The sequence below is a fragment of the Pleurodeles waltl genome, chromosome 6 (genome assembly GCF_031143425.1).
Source record: "Pleurodeles waltl isolate 20211129_DDA chromosome 6, aPleWal1.hap1.20221129, whole genome shotgun sequence".
NCBI lineage: Eukaryota > Metazoa > Chordata > Amphibia > Caudata > Salamandridae > Pleurodeles > Pleurodeles waltl.
The window spans coordinates 1,675,705,688-1,675,727,670 of record NC_090445.1 but is presented as its reverse complement, the minus strand read 5'-3'; the positions used below and the strand labels follow the sequence as shown (position 1 = coordinate 1,675,727,670).

Here is a 21,983-nt window from a genome sequence, read left to right as displayed (position 1 = left end):
GTGTAAGCTGCATCACTGAAAATTTCTCTTGATGAATGCCATAGCAGGGCTACACATAGTATAATACTAAAATACCTTTGGGCACAGATCTCCATTGTAGTAAGTGAGAACGTTTTTTTTATTGTTTATATTTTTGATTGGATGTTAAGTATTTAGTTGTGTGTGAATTAAAACATTTTCCCTTTTTAAAGTAAAAACACTGGCCATTGATTAATTGAAGATGTTGTGCTGTTTGTGGAATGATCTATATTTCTTTTAACCTCTTTAGTTGCTTTAATTCTCTAATTTGGCTAGATTTTTTTTTTAATGTACAGTATTCATATTCCATTAGTTATTTAAAAAAGTGGTAGTATCTCAGACATATCCCTGAAACTTCAGGAATGACCTTCTCCAGTTGCATTTTTATGAAATAACCTTCTGAACTAAATGCTGGAAAAATGAAAGTGGTGGCTCAGGTTTATCATCCTTGGACCAGGCCCTCTGTTTTATAGTCACTAGTTCTTGGCTCACTCCCATCCCCTTCTAGTATGACCAGAAATGTTGTGGTTACTGGTAATGTTGATCAGCAACAAGACCACTACCACAAATTACTCTCTTTTTGAATAGTTCAATGGAAACTGTTCCTTGTGTCTCCTTTGAATTGAGAAGGTTGGTGATCAACGCAGGTCTACCATCCTGTTTGGATTTTAAGTATGCAGCAGGGGCGGCAACTCCACTATGGCAGAGGAGCATCGTCCCACTGACGAAAAGCAGAAAAATAAACAGATAATAAAAGTATTTTGATATCCCTTTATCGGGTTTCCTCAACCACACCATGTTTGAGGCCCACACACCCTGTGTGATGGATCCATAGCCCATATTGCACATGATGACACTCAAGAGCAATGACAACCTCACCACCTGATCACTATTTTCTCCCTACTGCTTCCACTAGTCACTAAAACCCACTGCATCTTTTGTTTTTTGCAATGTTATATAGCGCAAACTTTACCCGAAGGTATTGGAGCACTTTATATGAGCACTAGTTATGGTACACAAGGACACATTAATTTATTGGTAGGCACAGGAAGATAAAGTGATTTGCCCAGGATCACAGGATGTTGAGCTGACGCAGAGACTCAAACATGGTTTCCAGGCTCCAAGGTCGGCAGCTCTGGCCATTACGCCACATCCTCTCCCTGTTCCAATCCACTGCCTGCTTCATATTATCCAACCTCTCCTACACTTGTAGCTGTGCAGGACGGGTTGCTGTAAGTAGGCACATAATTTTACAGATGTAGGGAATTCTACTTTTTACATTCTACTTTACAGTGCCCTAGGCAGTGTTTCTTTCTTTACAAAGTCAGACAACTGTATCTGCCTTGTAACTTCACCAGCCAATGTATTCTTTCATACAGCTATAGTGAGGATGCAGGGCTCTATTCTTCATTTAGGTGGGTGTTACTGTAGTAATGAAGACTGAAGACAATAGGCAAAAGAGTGAGCACGAGAGGCTGCAAGATTCTATCCAAGGGTATCAGTGGGATGGGTTTTCCTTAGAGGACTATATAGATGAAATGAATAGGATCTGAGAGGAATGGACTAGGGGCCTGATTTAGGGAAAGGTGAGCTGCACCCAGGGCAGCGCCACTTTCCTTGCGCCCCTTAGCGCCCACTAACACCCCCGTGCGTTTGCCGTATCTAAGATACGGCGCACCATGGCTGTAGTTGGGGAACCTGCACCAAAATGTTTGATGCTAATTTGTAGCTTTGCAGGATTAGTGTAAAAATTGTTGAAACTATTCCTGCAATGCTCATTAAGGCCCATTGAAACAATGGTGGTTTCCTTTTAATTCCTGCTCTGAGCAGGTGTTTAAAGTGCCGAAAAAAATGACGCAAAAAATATCTTAGATTTCTTTGCGCCATTTTTTGCCCCCTCCTTATCGGGGGAATGCCTCCTGTACGTATATTGTGCATGGCACAGACATTATGTAGCGCAAAAGGTTACAAAGTGGTGCAATACATGCATTGCGTCACTTTGTAAATTTGGCGTGGTGATTTTGGCCTCGTTGGACCACATTAGCATCATAAAAGTAACACTAATGTGGCAGAAGGAGGGGCTAGGAGCTCTTAAATCTGCCCTTAAGTTTGAACTTTTGGAATCAGTCAGCAACAAAGGATCTAAACCAAATAAGAAAAGGGTCAGGTGTTGCTGTGGCCATGTGAAGCCGTTACCTCACAGTCTCATGAGGATTTTTTCAAAAACTGTGGAGCAGTCACAATCTATAAGCATGATCAAGCCTATATATTTAGTAAATGTTTCGAAGCCATGATAGGTGAGAACAAAATAATCTTTGTGCCATCTTTGAAGCAATTGTTTGCATGACATTGAACCAAATTGTAATGAGCTTCTAATTGCCATTACACCTGAGTGTTATAATGATTTTAAGCAAACATGTAGAGCCAGTGAAATTTACAAATCAGCAAGTGGTAGGAAAAGATGCATGGTTCAGAGAGGGTTTATTCATGTGGGGCATAAGGATGTCATGTTTGAGGGTCTTTGGGACTGACCAAGAAATGAAGAGTAAACCAGGGAGGGGATAGGGAAAGGATGCAAGGACATTGGTAGGTTACAATACAGGATAACGATTCAGAGGATGCTTGGGGAGTTCTAAAGGTGTGGAGGAGAGAGTCTGTTCAGCCATATTGGCAGATATGAAGTAGATGTAGGTACAGGGAAGGGGTAATGTGGGTGATGTTTGATCTATAGATGCAAGAAGATCCAAGGAACTAATCTGCCTAGAGCTAAGGTAGGAGATGGGATGTTTGGCAGAAGCAGCCTGGAAACATTTCTTAGTTTTGTAAAAGTCGACCTAAGCCTATTCGGAAAAACACAAAGCTGTGTAGATTGTGGATTGGACATGCCTGAAGAATATTTTATAATGCATATTACCCTATTGCCTGTATGACTGACCAAAACATCTATTCTTCAGAAAAGGGAGTCACACTATGTCATCGTGAACACAAATATGAAAATTGTGCAACTGTGAACACATTTGTTTTAATATGTGCACATTACAACAAGTAATAAGGAAAGCAAAGGCTAAAATGATAATATATTCAGCCATATTTTACAATAATTTAAAAAGTTAGCTGTTAGTTTTATGATCCTCTCTAATGTAAGCAAATCGACCATTGAAACCCATTTTAAATTAAATTATGGTGTGCTTATAATTCCATGCTTCATTTATCTTGGTTTATTGTAAACCATGACAAAACATTAAGCATAAATGACAGTCTTTTTCAAGAATTCTTGTATTTGCTCTCATCTAAAATGTCAAGTGTTTGCTTTTTGCTCTATATCATGTTAAGGAATGCACGACTACAAACTACTATGAAATTATATTTATCATCTCAAAACCTACATTTTTTAAATTAACAATGAATTGGAAATAACCCTAATGCCAAACCAAATATTAACTCTAATCCTGAACCCTTAGGTTACTCTTCTTGTACCCCTAATTTATCTCAATTTCTTTCATTGTCCTTTTATTAATGCTGGCCCCTATTACTTTTCTTTCCCTACTTCCTCAGTGTAACTCTAATGTAAGCACTAACCCTAATCCTAGACATTACCTGCTTGCCCAAACCTTTCTCAAGCCCAAACCATTACAGCAAACCCATACCTAAACCCAATCCTTACAAAACTACTACTACAAACTCTAACCTAGAGTTTGACTTTTACCAATCAAAATGTCCCATTGGCTGACTGAAAAAAATATGCTGTCTTTTTCCACATTCTCTCTGTTCACTGTAGAGCATTCCCTATTGTCATGCAATATTTTGATGTGAAAATTGCTGTGGTATCTCTGGTCCCTTATTCTTGCTATTTTAGAAATGTTTCAAAATAAAAGGTTGCTGATGAACAATTAACAAGTTTACTATAACCTGTTAAATTTGCACAGAACTAAAGTTGTCTTATCAAATGACACCTAAGTGTATCACATCCCTACAAAAATCTTTCTTTGGACTATTAAACTCTTCAGAATTTAACCACATATCTACAAAGTTGCTGATGCTAAAGACATGTGACTCCTCTACAAGAAGAACAGCAAGGATTACATTCTGGGCAGAAATTATATATCTGATGATAGTAGAAAAATGTCTATCTGTTGATGTGCTTGTAGAATTTTCCATGTTTTTCTGTGTTCCCTCTCCCACCCCAATGTTTTTGCTCTGGATGGCTACTGGTTGACCTTTGCTGTGGCTGCGGTAACACAACAGGTTCAGCAACATGTGCTCTGTTTAAAAAGACATCCTTTTTTATTTCTAACTATAATAACTGTTGCCCTGGCACCAGTTTGTAGGACCCTTGCACAACTGCTAAGAATAAAAAGAAGAATAGTTATAGCATAGGATATATTTTCCCATCCCAGGTTTCACGCAAATGTATCCCAGCTGGTGATTAACTCCAATCCTCATCTACTACATTTTATATATTCTGCCCTGATATGTGTCTCATTGTCTCATGCTTGGTTTTCACAGTTTGATGAATGATCAACTTAGAAGCCTTGACACGCGCATAGCCATTGAAGCTAAGCCAAGGGTGGGATGATCAGCGTAGAACCCAACATGTAGTACAATTACTGCAGACCAACCGGTCCATCAAGGGCTCTGATGAGGGATAATCATGCCTTTTCCTCACTATCCTTTTGGCTAAAGCCCAAAACAACCTACATCCCATCTCCCCTTCCTCCTATGATACACTCCAGTTCATTCCATGCTTATTTGTTCGATTTAAACTATGGACAGAGAAGAGACTTGCTAGTCAAGGTAGGTCAGTGGATGTCTCTTTGCGTGAGATGCACCATTGGAGAACTATATTGAGATTTTTTTAACTATTAAAAGGCTGGTGAAGTTATCCTAATGGCCATGAAATCTTGACTGTAAGTGATTCTTTTACCTTTATTAAGGTTTTTGCCTAGGTCTGATGATTCTTATGTTTAGGATTCTAGAATGTTTTCAAGTTTCTGCTACTTCATCTTTGTTTTATGACACACATTATTTTCTTTTGTTTCTAAATTGCTAATTTGCTTTTTTTACTTTGCCTGAAATGATTTATGCTCAGTACAATTCTGAATGTTTGGAAGTGATTTAATTGGTTTGGTATTACATTGAAAGCACATTTATGATTAATTACGAAACATTGAATATCAGCTTGTATAGCCCGACTCAAGCCCTGATTACAAGTTTAGGTGGTATTTTTAACACATGATACATAACGATACCATGTGGTAGGTTATTTAATGTAATAAATATCACCTATTATGGGTTGTTTGGGAATAAAATGAGCATTTGGGTGTTTAAAGCACCAAAATCTGCATGATACGGCAAATACCATATGTTTTTCCCTCGTTACATTTCCGCAGGTTCGACCTGCCAAAATTGTACGAAGGGTGAGTAATTTAACACATCCTATAATTATTAAATGGGTTAAATACTTAACAACTCGTAATTTCGATCTATGCATATACATGGATTTATGAGTGGATCAGAAATTAACTAACCCACTTGTAATAGTTCCCTCAGTGTTCATACTGCTGTATTTATCCAGCCTCTTATATCCTGCAATATGTAGGACCTGTTCTACCCTGTTACTTGATTGACTCCAGAGGCTAAATATGTACTTTAAAAATGTCTTAGTTTAAAATTAAAAAAAATGTAAACGATCTTCCACATCATACATGCAAGAAACTTATTAGCTGCATGCATTGTACAGTGTCTAAGCCATTTGTTTGGATTTTCCGGAGCGAAACAGAACAGATCAAGGAAGAACAACATATGCACTGACAGAACATATCATTTCCCATTGGTTAGTGAATGTGCTTGGTGGTGACAAGTTACCCAGTCACCGAACTAAGGGGCAAATTTAAGAAAAGTGACACTGCATCATATGCAGCTTCACTTTTCTTGCGCCCCTTAGTGCTCCCCTAACGCCACCATGTGTGCTCCATATTTAACATATGGCGCACCATGGAGGTAGTTAGGGAACTAGCGTCAACATTTTTGATGGTAGTTTGGCATTTAGCAGGATTAGCGGCAAAAAGTTTGACGCTAATCCTGCACAGCACTAGAGGCCCATTGAAAACAATGCGATGCTCCTTTTAACACCTGCTCTGTGAAGGCATTATAAATTCCACAAACAATGGCGCAAAGAAATCTTCTAGATTTCTTTGCACCATTTTAGGCCCCACTACTGAGGGAATGCCCCCTTGCATACATTATGCCTGGCGCAGGCATACTATGGCGCAAGGGGCCACTTTGTAAGTAAGCTGCATTGAAAAAGCTACTTTAGCGCTGCCTTAATGTAAAACAAATGACGCTATGCCGGCGCTAAGGTGACGCTAAGGGCTCTTAAATATGACCCTAGGTGGCTTAGTGACTGTGCAGTGCAAGCAATCTTGCTCTGGGTTGGGGGAGGTTCTGAAAACAAATATGTAAAACCTGTCTACAGGGACCTGCTGTATACTACAAAGTAGTATTAGTGCTGGCCAAAGAAAGACTTGCCGGAAGAGGCTGGAAGATTAAACAGAGTACATATAGGTAAAGCAACATTTTTCACAAATATGTGGTAAATGTATATAATGACCTTTTGCATAATTCTATGAAATTTTTGCATAATTACATGTAATTACATTAAATGCAAAGCTGGCATATGATGCAGTATTTTAGTGCAAAGTCCATCCTTGTGTCCCTTTTGGACACGGGGTGCATTTTGCACTAAGAAATAGTGTAACCAAAACAAAAGCCCTGTAAACAGCAGCCACTTGTGCTGTCATTTGTGTTGTTTCTATGGGATTGTGGCAAATTATTACTGGTAACAGGGCATTTGCAGACAACTTTTACCACAAAAAGAACATAATTACACAAAGTAATGTAATAGCAAACTTTTTTCATGTTTTGCGGAACAAGAATAAAGCAAACTTACCAAAATTGTGCACATTATACCAGTGGAAAAACAACAAGATAGTGATGGAATGCTTGAATTAATCATAGCCACTGACACTCACTTGGGGTTGGATCACAATCAATCATGTTTTACCCACCATACCACCTCAGTTTGGACCGAGCCAAATGCAACTCAGTCTTGACCCTATTCCTCATGTGAACATCATGTGCACTTGAGCGATTGCTAGCGGCTAAAGCTAATTCAAGCATTCCATCCATTGCTTTGTTTTTGGTGCCCTAAGTGGGATGGGTATGTCCTAATGTGGATCCTGTGCTCACTGTGCCACTGGAATGAAGCTGTACCTGGCTGATGAGCTCTCAACAAGGGTGAAACAGGTCCTAGGTTGCTTGTGTTTCGGTTCAGATAGAACCTGGCCTGGCAGGTCAGGCTGGACTGTTCTCATTGGAGCAGGGTCAGGGCTGATTTGCATATGGCTGGATTCAAACTGAGGTGGCATGATGGGGACAAAATTACAGATTGGGATGCAACCCAGAGGGAGTGCCAGTGGCTGAGATGAATTCATGCATTCCATTCATCACTTTGTTTTTTGATGTCCTAAGTTTAACGAGTATGCCCAGACATGGGTCCTGCGGTTATTGTGCTACTAGACCCAAGTTGTACCTAGCTGAGAACTCATAATAAAGGCACACTTGGTGCTGGGGTGCTTGTGATCTGGTTCAGAAAGGACCTGGTCTGGTAGTTTGGGCTGGACTGTTCCTATTGTAGGCAGGTTAAGACTGATTTGCATGTTGTTGAGTAAAAACCAAGATGGCATGCTGGGCAAAAAGCAGTGGATTGGGATGCAACCCTGAGTGATTGCCAGTGGCTGAGATTAATTCAAGCATTCCATCCATCACTTTGTTTTTTGATCCCCTGAGTGGGACAGCTACGCTCAGATGAGCCCGTGCTCACTGTGCCACTGGATCAAGCTCTACCTTGCTGATGGGCCCATAATAAGGGCAAAACTGGTCTTGTGTTACTTGTGTTCCAAATCAGGGAGACCCTGGCACAGCAGTTCAGGCTGGACAGTTCCCATTGGAGCAGGGTCAAGGCTGAATGCATATGGATGGGCCCACACTGAGATGGCATGGTGGGTGAAAAATGATTACTTGAGATGTGGCCTTAAGCCATATCCAGTAGTTGAAATGTATTTATGTGTTCTACCCATCATTTAGTTTTTTCATTAAACTAGTGGAACATAACTTTTGCCCGGATCTAGTTAGAATAGAGGGAAGGTCAATGGAGAAGAATGTTAAATTCACTAATTTTAAAGAGGAGTACATCCTTTAAGAGGGTTTATGGCCAAAAGTAGGGTTTGTTTTGCTTTTTAGATGATGACTATGGGCAGACATTGCTGGGAGGGTGATGAGACATTAGACTTTAGCGTCATTGTAATTTGGTACAATAATATTTTGAGCACTGATCTGGCTCAGATAGAGTTAGGAGGAAATTAAATTGTAGGCATGATGTTCTGGAAGGAATGAATGAGAAAAAGCTAATGATGTTAATATTTAGACAGTGGGAGCACCTCAGTACTAGATGAGGCAATTTGTTTTTGTTCTTGGAATTTAATAACAATAACAATAACAATAAAGAGATGTAGGAATCTTGCTCTGTATATACTATATCAAAGTGACATCTAGTGTGCAGAGTCCAGGGGTTCCCCAGAGGCTTGACAGAGGCTAAAGCAGATAATACTAATGCTTTCTTTTGTGGTAGTGTGGTGAAGCAGTTAGGCTTATCAGGGGGTAGTGCAAAGCATTTGTTGTATACAAACAGACAATAGAAGCAGCACACACCCAATGTCTGAATTCCAGACCAATGGTTTTCATATATAAAAATATAGTTTCTTAATTTGTTTCTAGAACCACAAAATTCAAGTTGTAGGTAAGTACCTTAAAAGTTTCATATTTCACACAGGTATCAAAAGTACTTTGTTTGAAATAGGTAAGTAATACAGTTCTTGAATTATTGGCAATAATCTGTTTTCAAAATGGACACACTGCAATTTTCAGAAACAGTTCCTGGGGGGAAGAAATGTTAGTTGTTTCACAGGTAAGTACAGCACTGACAGTTTCAGTTTCTGGGTTTTAGGAAGTCCACTGGTTGGGGTTCAAGTTAACCCCAAACACCCACCACCAGCAACACGAAGCTGGCCGGGTGCAGATGTCAAAGATGAGCAATTTTAACGTGGGCTACTATGTAGACAGGGGGTTCTTGGAATCCGGTCTGCCTGCAGGTAAGTACCTGCGACTCGGAGGGCAGACCAGGGGGATTAGAAGAGCACTGGAGTGGCCACAAGTAGGCACCAAACACACCCCCTCAGCGGCACAGGGGCGGTTGGGTGCAGGGTGCAAACAGGATTTCAGGCTTCCAAAACTGGTCTATGAGGGAACCCGGGGGTCACTCAGAGACTGTAGGCGAGGCCCAGGGGGTGTCTTGGGCACACCACCAGTTGGACAGGGAGGAGGACCGCCTGTTCAACGTAAATGTACCGGGTGTCGGTTTCTCCAAAGCCTGGGGGCTGCAGGTGCAGTGCGTTTTTAGGCGTCGGTTATCTTCGTACGGAACTTCACGGTCTGGGGGTCCTCAGTATTCCCTCTGCAGGCGTCGTCATGAAGGGGTGGAGAGGTCAACCCAGTGTGGGAACTTGTTCGCAATCGCCTGGGAGCCCTCTCTTGCCGGGTGGACCACCTGGACACAGGCCGTCGGGTGCCCAGGGGTCAGGACTCACGCATATGGAGTGAGGTGGGAGTCCTTGGTTGTATGTTTCTCTTAGACAGAGCCGCTGTCCTCAGGAGTTCTTGGTTAATTCTGGGTACAGGACAGTACTCTGGAGTTGGGCAGAGTTCTCTGGTGCCGTTGAAGCAGGACACAGGCTGGGAGGAATGGGGCCAAAACAGTTGTCATCTTCATTCTTCTCTGCTGGGGGTTCCAGCTTAGCAGTCCTTCTTCTTTTTGTAAATCACCAAGAATCTGGTGAGCTGGATTCAGGGAGTCCCTTAAATCCTATATTTAGAGGCGTTTTAGGGGTCACAGGGCAGTAGCCAACAGCTACTGTTCCTGAGGGTGGCTACACCCTCCTTATGCTTACTCCCTTTGGGGAGGGGAACACATTCCTATCCCTATTGGTCCCTGTCCTCCAAACCAAGATGGAGGATTATGCAGGGAGGGGATCATCTCAACTCTGGACACCTTAGGTCACTCCTTCCAGTTTTCCCTAATTTTCCCACTAGACTTGTCTCCAAAAGTGGGGCTTTGTCCAGTGGCAGGCATCTCCACTAGCTGGAGTGCCGTGGGGCACTGTAATCTGAGGCTTGAGCATTTAGGCTCACCGTCAGGTGTCACAGTTCCTGTAAGGGGGAGGTGTAAAGCACCTCAACCCAGTACAGGCTTTGTTTCTGACCTCCGAGGGCTCAAAGGCACTCACCCCATGTGGTCAGAAACTTGTCTAGAAGTGGCAGGCTGGCACAGACTTGTCAGTCCTACACTAGCAGTTTGGCTAACATACAGGGGGCATCTCTAAGATGCCCTTTGTGTGCATTTTTCAATCAATCCCACACTGGCATCAGTGTGGGGTATTGTGGTGAGAAGTTTGACACAAACCTTCCCAGTATTTAGTGAAGCCATTATGGAGCTGTGTAGTTCGTAATGACAAACTTCCAGACCATATACTCAATATGGCTACACTGCACTTACAATGTCTAAGAATGGACTTAGACACTGTAGGGGCATATTGCTCATGTGGCTATGCCCTCACCTCTGGTATAGTATACCCTGCCTTAGGGCTGTAAGGCCTGCTAGAGGGGTGACTTATTTATGGCATAGGCAGTGATGTGTGGGCATGGCACCCTGAGAGGGGTGCGTGTAGGCTTTGTCTTTTTCTCCTCACCAGCACACACAAGCTGCAAGGCAGTGTGTATGTGCTTAGTGAGGGGTCCCCTAGGGTGACATAATACATGCTACAGCCCTTAGAGACCTCCCATGGCCACAGGGCCCTTGGTACCATGGGTACCTTTTACAAGGGACTTAACTGTTTGCCAGGGTTGTGCCTATTGTGGAACAAAGATACAGTTTTAGGAAAAGAACACCGGTGGTGCGGCCTGGGTAGCATGGTCCCAGCCCACTTACAGTCAAATTTGGCATCAACACTAGTCAAAAAGTGGGGGTGTAACCATCCCAACAGTGGCACTGTCCTACAAGAGATCAATATGATATTATGTCATATGCAAAGATGCAAACAAACTAAAGGGAGTATATTTTCCTGTGAAGGCCTGAGTTTTTTTAATAGTTTGCCAGATTGAAACTACCACATACTGACAGGTTTATATTTAGCAATATTTGCTGTCAATTATCAATCAGCTAATTATCAAATCATACGGCTAACATTTCTGGGGACAGCAAAATAAATTATGGGTGGTTTCCTTGACTTAATCTCAGCCTCTGGTGATTACTCTCAGTTGCAATAAAGTTGTTTGCCTACATTGCCACCTCAGACGGGGACCAGTTGTGCAAATTCGTCTTTGTTTAGCTCCATTAGGAACAGTCCAGCCCAAACTGTGAGGCCAGGTCCCCTCTGAGTGGAAACGTAAATAATCCCAGAATTGTTTTTCCCTATATGGGTTTCATCAGGAGGGTGCAGCTTGAGTTTTATGGCAGAGTGACCGAGCAACACAGACTCCTGGCAGAGCTAGTGGCATCTCAAATCCATATGCCTGTCCAAGGGAAACTCTCTTAGGTTGGAACTATATTCTGATTGTCAAGCAGTTAGGCCTCCGGCAAAGAGAGGCAATGAAGTGACAATAGATAATAACCTGTCCGGTTATTTTCTGGACAAAGGAAAAACTGGAATCCTAATCCTATTCAGCCTCTGTGTATGACATGGTACATCATAAAGCACTGACAGAATGCCCGGAAAAATATGTGCTGTGATATCAAGTTGTACTCTTAGGTGGTGTCAATCATTTCTGTCCAGCAATTGCTGACAAATTATAAGGGATTCAAAATATTTGACTCTCTGGGGTCCCACAAGGTTCTTCATTATAGCCTCTCTTGTTAAATACCTACTTATGAGCACTGGCAGAGATTATGTGGAAACACAACCTACATCTCCAAATACAGGTGATGGCACTGAACTCTGTGGGGGTCATTCCGACCTTGGCGGGCGGAAACCGCCATGGGGCCGCCAATGCGGCCGCACTCACGCGGCCCCCATTCTGACATTCCCGCTGGGCCGGCGGGAATGAGGCCGCAACACAGGAGCCGGCTCCGAATGGAGCTGGCGGTGTTGCGGCCGTGCGACGGGTGCAGTTGCACCCGTCATGCTTTTCACTGTCTGCTATGCACACAGTGAAAAGCTGGCCGGGGTCCTGTTAGGGGGCTCCTGCACTGCCCATGCCAACGGCCCCAGGACTCCCCTTACCGCCAGCCTCTTCCTGGCGGTGAAAACCGCCAGAAACAGGCTGGCGGTAAGGGGGTCATAATCCCCAGGGCAGCGCTGCTTGCAGCGCTGCCCTGGCGGATTATCACCGCCGGGGCAGAAACGGCAGAAAACCGCCGGCCCCGGCGGTGCGACCGCGGCTTTACCGCTGCGGTCAGAATAGGGGAGAAAGCACCGCCAGCCTGTTGGCGGTGCTTTCAGTCATTATGGCCCTGGCGGTCTCGGACCGCCAGGGTCAGAATGCCCCCCTATATCTGATTGGGGAGCTGTTAGAAATGGAGTCCCAGGTTACCCCCTCTCCAAGTAAGGACTCTCCCTCTAGTCAGGATAAAGGAGAACCACCCTCAGTTAACCCCCGCTCTCCCCCTTGGTAGCCTGGCACGAGCAGGCAGGCTTAACTTCAGAAGCAATGTTTAAAGTATTTGTACCAACACACACAGTAACTCAGTGAAAACACTACGAAAGGACACATCACAGGTTTAGGAAAATAGATAATATTTATCTAAACAAAACAAGACCAAAACGACAAAAATCCAACATACACAAGTCAAGATATGAATTTAAAAAAAAATAAGAGTCTTAGGGCCAGATGTAGCATTTTCTGATTTTGCGATTCGGAAATTGCGAGTCGGTGCGACTCGCAATTTCCGATTTGCAAAATCGAATGCAGTATGGTGTGTCAGACACCGACTGCGAGTCGCTATGAGGTCGCAAAGACCCACCTCATTAATATTAATGAGTTGGGTCGCATTTTGCGACCCCATAGCGAGTCCCTGCACTCACAGGGATGGTGGCCTGCTGAAGTCAGCAGACCTCCATGTCTGTGACTGCTTTTTAAATAAAGCTGTTTTTTTTTTTTATTTTGCAGCCCGTTTTCCTTAAAGGAAAACGAGTTGCAAAATAAAAAAAATAACAAAACCATTTGGTTTCGGTTTTTCAGAGTAGGCAGTGGTCCATTGGCCCACTGCCTGCTCTGAAAAACCCTTTTTGGCAACATTCACAAAGGGGAAGGGGTCCCATGGGGACCCCCTCCCTTTTGCGAATGGGTTACCACCAGTGTGACACTGGTGGTAACTGTGAATTGCTTTGCGACCGCATTCGCGGTCACAAAGCAATTTAGCATAGCGATGCGAGTCGCAAATAGGAAGGGGACACCCCTTCCTATTTGCGGGTCGCCTTCACAATTTGCAAGTCGGTACCAACTCGCAAATTGTGAATGAGCATCGCATTCGGCATTTTGCATGGCGCAAACTGCGATTTTCGCAGTTTGCACCATGCAAAATGAATGCGACATCTGGCCCTTAATCCTTAGAAAACAGTGAGAACGCTGTTAGTGCACAAAAGTACCTGAGTAGCATCAAAATAAAGCAGCAAGGGTGAGCGTGCATCGGAAAAACCCAGTGATGCGTCAATTTCTCACTCACAAGCGAGAACGTGCATCGTTCCTCCTCCGGTCAGGTTGGTGTGCATTGTTTCTTCTCTGACGCAAGAGAGCGATGCGTCAATCAGGATGGGAACCTTGGATCCGGGCATTCTTTGTGTTGATTTTCCGCACCCAGTGATGTTGCGTCGAAATCCGGTCGCACGGTGTCAAGAAACCATGCTGTGTGGGGGCTTGCGTGGTTAACAGCAGCCGCTGCGGGTGGTGTGCGTCATTTCTCCAACCATGTTGTGTCGATCTCCCAGCCGCGAGGCCGGCGGTGCGTCATTTTTCAGGCATGAGGCCGGCGGCGCGTAATTTTTCAGCCAGGAGGCGGGTGGTGCATCGAAAGGTTCCCCGCACAGCAGTCTTTGCGTGGATTTCTGTTCTTTTCCAGCAGCTTCACCTTTCCAGGGCCCAGAGACAGGTTATAGCACCACTGGGCAGGCAGAACTCGCAGCAGAAAGCCCAGGTGCTATCAGAGAGAAGTCTTTGATGTCCCTGAGACTTCAACAACAGGAAGCCATTTCAGTTCAAGCCCTTGGAGATTCTTCACCAGTGGGAAGTCACACAAAAGTCAGTCTTTGTCCTCTCTCAGGCAGAAGCAGCTACTGCAGGACAACCCAGCAAAGCACAGTCACAGGCAAAGGGGCAGTACTCCTCCTCCAGCTTCTATCTCTTCTCCTTGGCAGAGGTTCCTCTTGGTTCCAGAAGTAATCTGATTTTCAGGGGTTTTGGGTGCTCTTCCTATACCCATATCTGCCATTGAAGTAATTCTACTTTAATGAGAAGTCTCTGTTGTTTTCAAGATCCTGCCTTACCCAGGCCAGGCCCCAGACACACCATGGGGTTGGAGACTGCAATGTGTGAGGGCAGGCACAGCCCTTTCAGGTGTAAGTGGCCACTCCACCCCTCCTCTCAGCCCAGATGGCCCATCAGGTTATGCAGGCAACATCCAAGCTCCCTTTGTGTCACTGTCTAGAGGAGAGGTGCAAACAGCCCAACTGTCAAACTGTCCCATACAGGGAATCCACAAACAAGCAGAGTCAAAGAATGATTTAAGCAAGAAAATGCCCACTTTCTAAAAGTGGCATTTTCAAACACACAATCTAAAAACCAGCTTCACTACCAGATGTATTTTTAAACAGTGAGTTCAGAGACCCCAAACTCCACATGTCTATCTGCTCCCAAAGGGAATCTGTGCTTTAATAATATTTAAAGGCAGCCCCCATGTTAACCTCTGAGAGAGATAAGCCTTGCAACAGTGAAAAACGAATTTGGCAGTATTTCACTATCAGGACACATAAAACACATAAGTACATGTCCCACCTTTAACATACACTTTATCCTGCCCATGGGGCTACCTAGGGCCCACCCTATTGGTGTCTTACATGTAAGAAAATGGAAGCTTTAGGCCTGGCAAGTGGGTACACTGGCCAAGTCGAATAGGCAGTTTACAACTGCACTCAGAGACACTGCAGTGGCAGGTCTGAGCCATGTTTAAAGGGCTACTAATGTGGGTGGCACAACCAGTGCTGCAGGCCCACTAGTAGCATTTGATTTACAGGCCCGGGGCACCTCTAGTGCACTTTACTAGAGACTTACTAGTAAATCAAATATCCCAATCATGGATAACCCAATGTACACATACAATTTATGCAGGGAACACTTACACTTTGGCACTGGTCAGCAGTGGTAAAGTGTCCAGAGCAAACAAAACAACAAAAGCAGAGTCCAGCACACAGAAACAACCTCGGAAGTAGAGGCAAAAATTTGGGGGAGGCCATGCCAATGATGCCAAGTCTAACAGGAGCAATGAAGCCCATCCTAAAAACTTCACGAGTTGTCTGAAACTCATACCATTAAGAGAAGGGAAGAATAGTTGCTCTTAATTGTTCAACAATGGAAATCCTCAGGGCAGTGAGGCCTCAGGCAACAGCCTGCTATTCGACTGCAAGAGAAATTAGGACCCCCCCCCAAAAAAAAAAAACTATGGGTTGTAGTTAAAACCTTGAAGTGTGGCTTGATACAAATTAATCATGCCAATGTTACCTCAATCTGGTGAGATTGATCCTCCTGCTATTCCAATTACCACATCAAGCTGACATGCTCAGGGCCTTAGTAGTGCTGACACCGGATTACTGTAACATTATTTATGCAGGAGCTCCATAGAAAAAGATTATGAACATACAGAGAGTTTCATAACCGGGCTACAGTGCCACTAAAGGGCAGAATGTTCTAATAAGAGATAGTCCCTCACTATGTTGACACCACTAGACCTACCATCCCTCCTATAGGGACCAAGTTAATCTTCATTCCCACTGATTTCTGGATCTGAATACTAAAATCAGAAAGGCTGCGGGGAAGGTCCATGGCATCATTAGTATAATAACCCACTACACAACCAGCATCATAAAGTGAAAAGAGTCACAAGTTGGATCATAAAAAAAACAAAAAAACAAGACAATAGTGAAGTGTCCTTCATTCATAGCTCTTGCATGAACTTCTATTTGGGTCCTTTCTCATGTTGCCCTTTTTTCTATTTAGAAAATAGTTAATTTCTTCAATAAAAGTTTTGCAGAATGGCATATTTTTAGGTGAAGCCTGGGACTGTTCATGCACTGCATGTGCTCTCACTTGTGAGACGCATTGTGTACAGTAAAGGGCTTAGAATGCTCTCATTGCTTACCATTTGTAGGCTTCTCTGTTACAATTCTTTGTTAACTCCTAATTGGCTAGCTCAGGCCAAGTGTCACATCCGTTCCTTTCAGTGGAGAATGTACCAAGCACATTTTGGATCAGCTTAATTAGCGCACATTCTCTGCTTGCGCAATGATTGCGATATTATGTCTTTCCCCTCCTTTTCCCCATTCTCTGCTTTCTCTTATTGTTGGTCCTTTGCCTCTCCTCCCTCATGTTGCTTACCCCCCTCCTTATGTTGCTACTCCCTTCTTCTCCCCCGCACCTCTACTATGTTGCTTCCCCTTTCGTTGCTTTTTTTTTAACATATTGCACAATTGCTGTGCAACATGGCTTTAACAAAAGCGCTATGACGCAGTGAACGCTGCCCGGGTCAAAGCGCTTTTTTTTTCTTAACTTTAAGCTCTGCTGTGCAACGTTTAAAACAATGTTGACAAAGCCAGTAGATGTCAAATAGGTGAGTGCTATTGAGGTTTCCAAAGCTTGTTCTAAGAATATTTTAATTAGACCAGCATTTCACTATCAGGAACTCTCACACAACTTTGAACGTCTGGTGCTGAATTTATAGTGTACATGGCTCAAAGAATGCATGACTAGCACAACAACTTTTCAAAAGTTAAAACTGCTGTCTATCAATGTTAGGTTCATGCCAATCTCACATCAAACGTTTCCTCTGACTCAAAGTAATTCCCGATTCACCAGAACCTGATGGATAGCCCGTGTTTACTTTGCTTGATAAAGATAGCCATTTCAGATTACTTTTAGGGGGCATCGGTAATTGATAACATCGATGATCTATTTTGGCATCAAGGTTACATTTAGAACGTGTCGACGGAACATGGGTCACCTTCTTCCAAATAATGAAGTCTGTTAAAAGTATAACTTTTATGAGTGGAACCTTGATTGTATCCCTAAAAAGACCGCTACAACATTCCCCTTTTTAGGTGGAGCACGCAAGCGCTCTGCCCTTTTGTAATCTATCTGTGGTCTTTTAACCACGCCCACTGCACGCCTATCACTACCACTCATCCTTGGGCTTGCCTTTCAAAAATCCTTTGTCATTATTGGCAAATGCTTTACGTTTGTCCCTCCTTGGGCCGGTTTTGTTACTGCCTTTGCCATTGACCCTGTTACATGAATAATTGCACGTTTGCCGATAGGTTTGACTGCGAGCGTACTTCTTTTTCCTTTTGTGTCTCTCTTCCATGCTCACAGCGGCTGTGGTGCTTTGAATCGGCTAGCTTGTGTCAACTGTTTCACTTTTAATTTTCAATTTATGTGGCAAGAAAAGTCCAGGTAGGAATTTACAACGCTAATAGCTCTAACTCGAGCAAACGCGAGATCCATTGCATTGCAAATGCTTTTTGTTTTTATTCTGATTTCCCACTCCTTCCCCCGCACCCAGATTACAAATAAATTGCCTGCTCAAGCTTTGTGTTTGTTGATAAATAGAAGGCTGAATGATTTCACCTTCCTCCTCCACTTTCAAATGTTTTCCATTTTGTTGTAATGGAAGTCACTTTTTTCAGAAATTAAAACAATGACGTGTTTAGTCTTCCCACATAATTACATCCTTATTACAACTGATGCCCTGAGGCTGGTCTTTAGAACCCAGATTCATACACAGTCGTGGTGGGAAACCTTTTTATTACAGTTTTCTTGGCGCAGTTTTTACACACAAGCTGGCAATGAAAATGGATGGGACGGTTTCTTCCGAGGTCATTTTAAAATTGTTTTTCTTGCAGTTTTTAATCTGAAAAGAGATTTGTTTCTGGAACTAATTGAAAGGGAAGTTGTTGTTCTTATTTAATTATGAAAACCCCCACTAGAAAACAAAGTGTGAGTCTTAAACAGAGTTATTTGAGTTACCCATCAGAGAGAACCAGTGAACTTACAAAGAAGTAAAAATATGCTCAGCAAGGACCATGCGTATTGGATTTTGCCATTAGTGGCAGAAGGAGGCATTCTTTTATCCTTGCCAAACCCAATAAATATGCATCTAACGAGACGGGTAATTGTAATGAGATTTGAAATGAGATCTAGCTCTCTATTATTTGCAAAGTTTGAAATTCTAGAACTGATGGCCAATGTAATCTGTTCTGTCTGAGGACAATTTGGGCCAGACCACTGAGCTTTGAATTAGATTCCTATCAAGACAAATAAGCAAGGATTGTCATCAGCAAAGCAAATACTTCTGGGAAATGGGCACTCCCACTTATGGACTTCAGCAGTCTTGTAGGAACAACATAACTCTTTTATCCACAAGATTAATTAATAACAGCACCATTATTAAGCATGCAATCACTGGGCTGGTGGTGTAATATTATTTGTAGAAACAGATCCCACGTGGCTAAGCCCCAAGAATGTCAATTTATGTAATTTAACTAATACATACAGATATAAACAAGAAAGGGAAAATGTATTTTTACAACAACAAAAAAACTAATGGGAAAAGGTTTGTTCTCTAAATAACAAAAGATCCAATCACCAGAAATAATTCCAACTGCCCACCAGTCTGTATTAAGTTAGAACCAAAGTTCCTGTTGCGTAGCAGAAGTCCTACTTAAGAGAAAATGCCGCTGTCTTACCTCCACTTTCATAAGCCCTCAACAAATACAATTTAAAATGTCAACACATTTCGGTGGACAAAGGCTGGTGTCTAATCCACCTTCTTCAGGACCGTTCGATTGATGGTGATAAACTTTTATGCTTGAGTCTAGTCAATCATATGGATCCAAAACGTTTAAACTTACAAAGTATAAAGTGGGATTTAAGTGATCATAGAGGAACTTTCCCAGGTGCCCATCCCATGAAATGCTGTATCATAACAATGAAAATTAAAGATGGAAACGTCGGAAGACAAAAGCTTGGGCAGGTTGTTGCCAATAAGGATCTCAGACACGTTGTCAGCAGCCCAATGTACAATTGGAGGAACAAACACAGGTAGCCTAATAGAATGAAAGGTCTATATATACCAATAAGTCTACTGTCTTAAGACTTCGGGGAACTAAAAGAGAAGAACCCTTATTGAGATGCCAGAATAAGTTTCTGTGGTGAGTAAGTATCGCCCGTGGCCTATCAGTCTATCAAGCTACCTTTTTGGTTTTTCCCCCAGTTCTACCACTGATTGTGTGTTGGAGATCATCGCTGGCTTCAATCTGCCCAGGCTTTTCTCCTCCATGGTTCCATCTTTACATTTCACGAGAATACTATGATATGGAATGGAATATGATGGAATGCATGTGTAGTGTTTTAGTTGATGTTGTTTTCAACTTGATACCAACTGAGGCACGTTTCTGTAATTGTGTGTAAATCATCAAGCAATGTTTCTGCTTTTTACTTTATTGCTCAAAATGTTTAAGGAAAAAGTGTTTGTATATCTAGCAGTATAGACAGGAGCAAGGTGTCTTTTGAATTTGGGATCCTTAAAAATTATTTTGTGGGGCAGTGTGGTAGGTTACCAGGGATGTGTTCTATGGGAGAAAACAAACTAATTATGGGTTGGTAACATGACATGGGAATGCCTCATACTTGGGGCATACCACAGTCTTTTATACTGTGTAAAATACTGCAATGCCACACACAAGGACACAGCACAATATGCAATTGCTCAGTTATTTGGACTCCTGACAACTTGTACATTCTGGGGTACTCTAAACTCTATCTAACAGCAGCATTCAATGATCAGATGCCTCCAGTTCTTTCTTTGAAGTAGCAAGGCACAGCCAACAAACAAAGTCTTAATAATGGCATATTGGGCACAGGCTCATTTTGATTCCCACTATTCAAAAAAATGGATCTTACTGTTAGAAATGACACAATATTGCAATCAAAGATTCCTTGTAGTCAGTTCACTTAGCATAGAGGCTGTAGATTTACTTATAGGGTTACAGGAGAAGTTACAAGTTACCTAATAAGGAAACCCTACCAGGATCCGTATCCTCCCTGCTCAGCCCACTGTCACACTCCTCCAGTCACTCACCAACATTGCATGACATCACACACTGGCTGAGCAGAGCAGAGCACAATGGAGGTGTGCACAGAATACATCACAAGCATAGCAGATTATAACACATAAGGGTAAAGGAAAGATTGACATACTAGCCTAGATACATTGAAAAAAGATTTGAGTGGCCGATATTTAAGAGTTTTCTTCAATAACTTTCAGAAAAATATGGGTTATAGCTCTGCTCTTATGTTTAGTTTGCAATGTATAAACAAGTCAATTACTTTAAACCTATTTCAGGTAGTGTGGCTTGTGTGTATATACTTGTATGATGTTATGGTGTATGATATGTGTGTGTGTTTGTGTGGGTTTATGTTCAACCAGGTGCGTATGTGTCTGTGTGTGTCCCTGCACATGTGTATGTGCTTGTGCACATCTGGGGATTGGATATACAGAGATTGTTTGCAGCCCAGAGCAGCAATGTAGATGTTGCTGTGGTTGTGCTAGATCTTTCTTCATGCCCCTCCTTTTTAGGGTCAAGCCTGCGTAGCATGCGCTTGCGCATGGGTATCGTTTGCGAGACGCTTTAGTAGTTAGAAAAAGGCTCAGAGCCCCGCCCATGTCACATCAGTGTCTTTCATTGGTTTGTGGGCTTCCTTTTAAAATCTGCTTACTTTCATTAAAGGAAGGCATGCATACATCATGCCTTTTTCCGGTGGTTAGCCCTCCTCGAGCGCAGCGACCAAGTAATGAAAACATACAAGGCTCACTGTTTTCCATCCTGTTTGTGGACTACTTTTTCTCTTTTTTCGCAGCGCGATCTTGCTTGGCAGAAGTCGAGCACGCTCGTTTTTTTTCCATTTAATGAGGCAAAAAAAGTCCAGTTGGGAGTTTACAACTGCTTTTAGCTCTAACTCAGAGAAATGCTAGACCCGTTGCATTGCAAATGCTTGTTAACACTTGTTAAGGCCACAGAAAGTCCAGATATTAGACTCTTATGCATCATTGGCCTGCATTGAAGACAATGCAGCACTATCCTTATTGATGTAGATCTGCCAGCCTTGGGAAAAAATCGACTGTGTGATTTTTTTATCATATTTGTGTGTGTGAGACGCAGGTGTAGAGGTGAATGTAAGAAATGGGCCTAATCCTTCAGTGGAAGGTGGATTAAGTGTAGGGCATCAGGGACGACTGAAGAGGCACAAGGCAACAGTAAGCAGGACAATACTGGACAGCATCCTGTCCAGAACCGAGCCAGTGCTGTTATTGGATTGTGCAAGATTTAGCAATGCAGGTGCAGTCCTCATCATGAACCCTGGCCCAGGCCCACTTTAAGTAAAAAGTCTTAACCTAACCAAACAGCACATGCAAAGGCAGCTTTTTCAGCATCCCATTGCTAGGAAGGTGGTAAACCTTAGAGTGGATTCAAACTTTGCCAAGCCTCATTAAACTGCTGGACACACTGTTGAAAGTTTTCCAGCTCATCTCG

General features: G+C 42.8%; 1 protein-coding gene across 1 annotated transcript in view; it reads right to left on the bottom strand.

Annotated features, from left to right (window-relative positions):
• Positions 1-21,983, bottom strand: part of GARNL3 (GTPase activating Rap/RanGAP domain like 3) — a 759,794-nt gene that overhangs the window by 695,928 nt on the left and 41,883 nt on the right. The gene's annotated exons all lie outside the window — the stretch shown is intronic.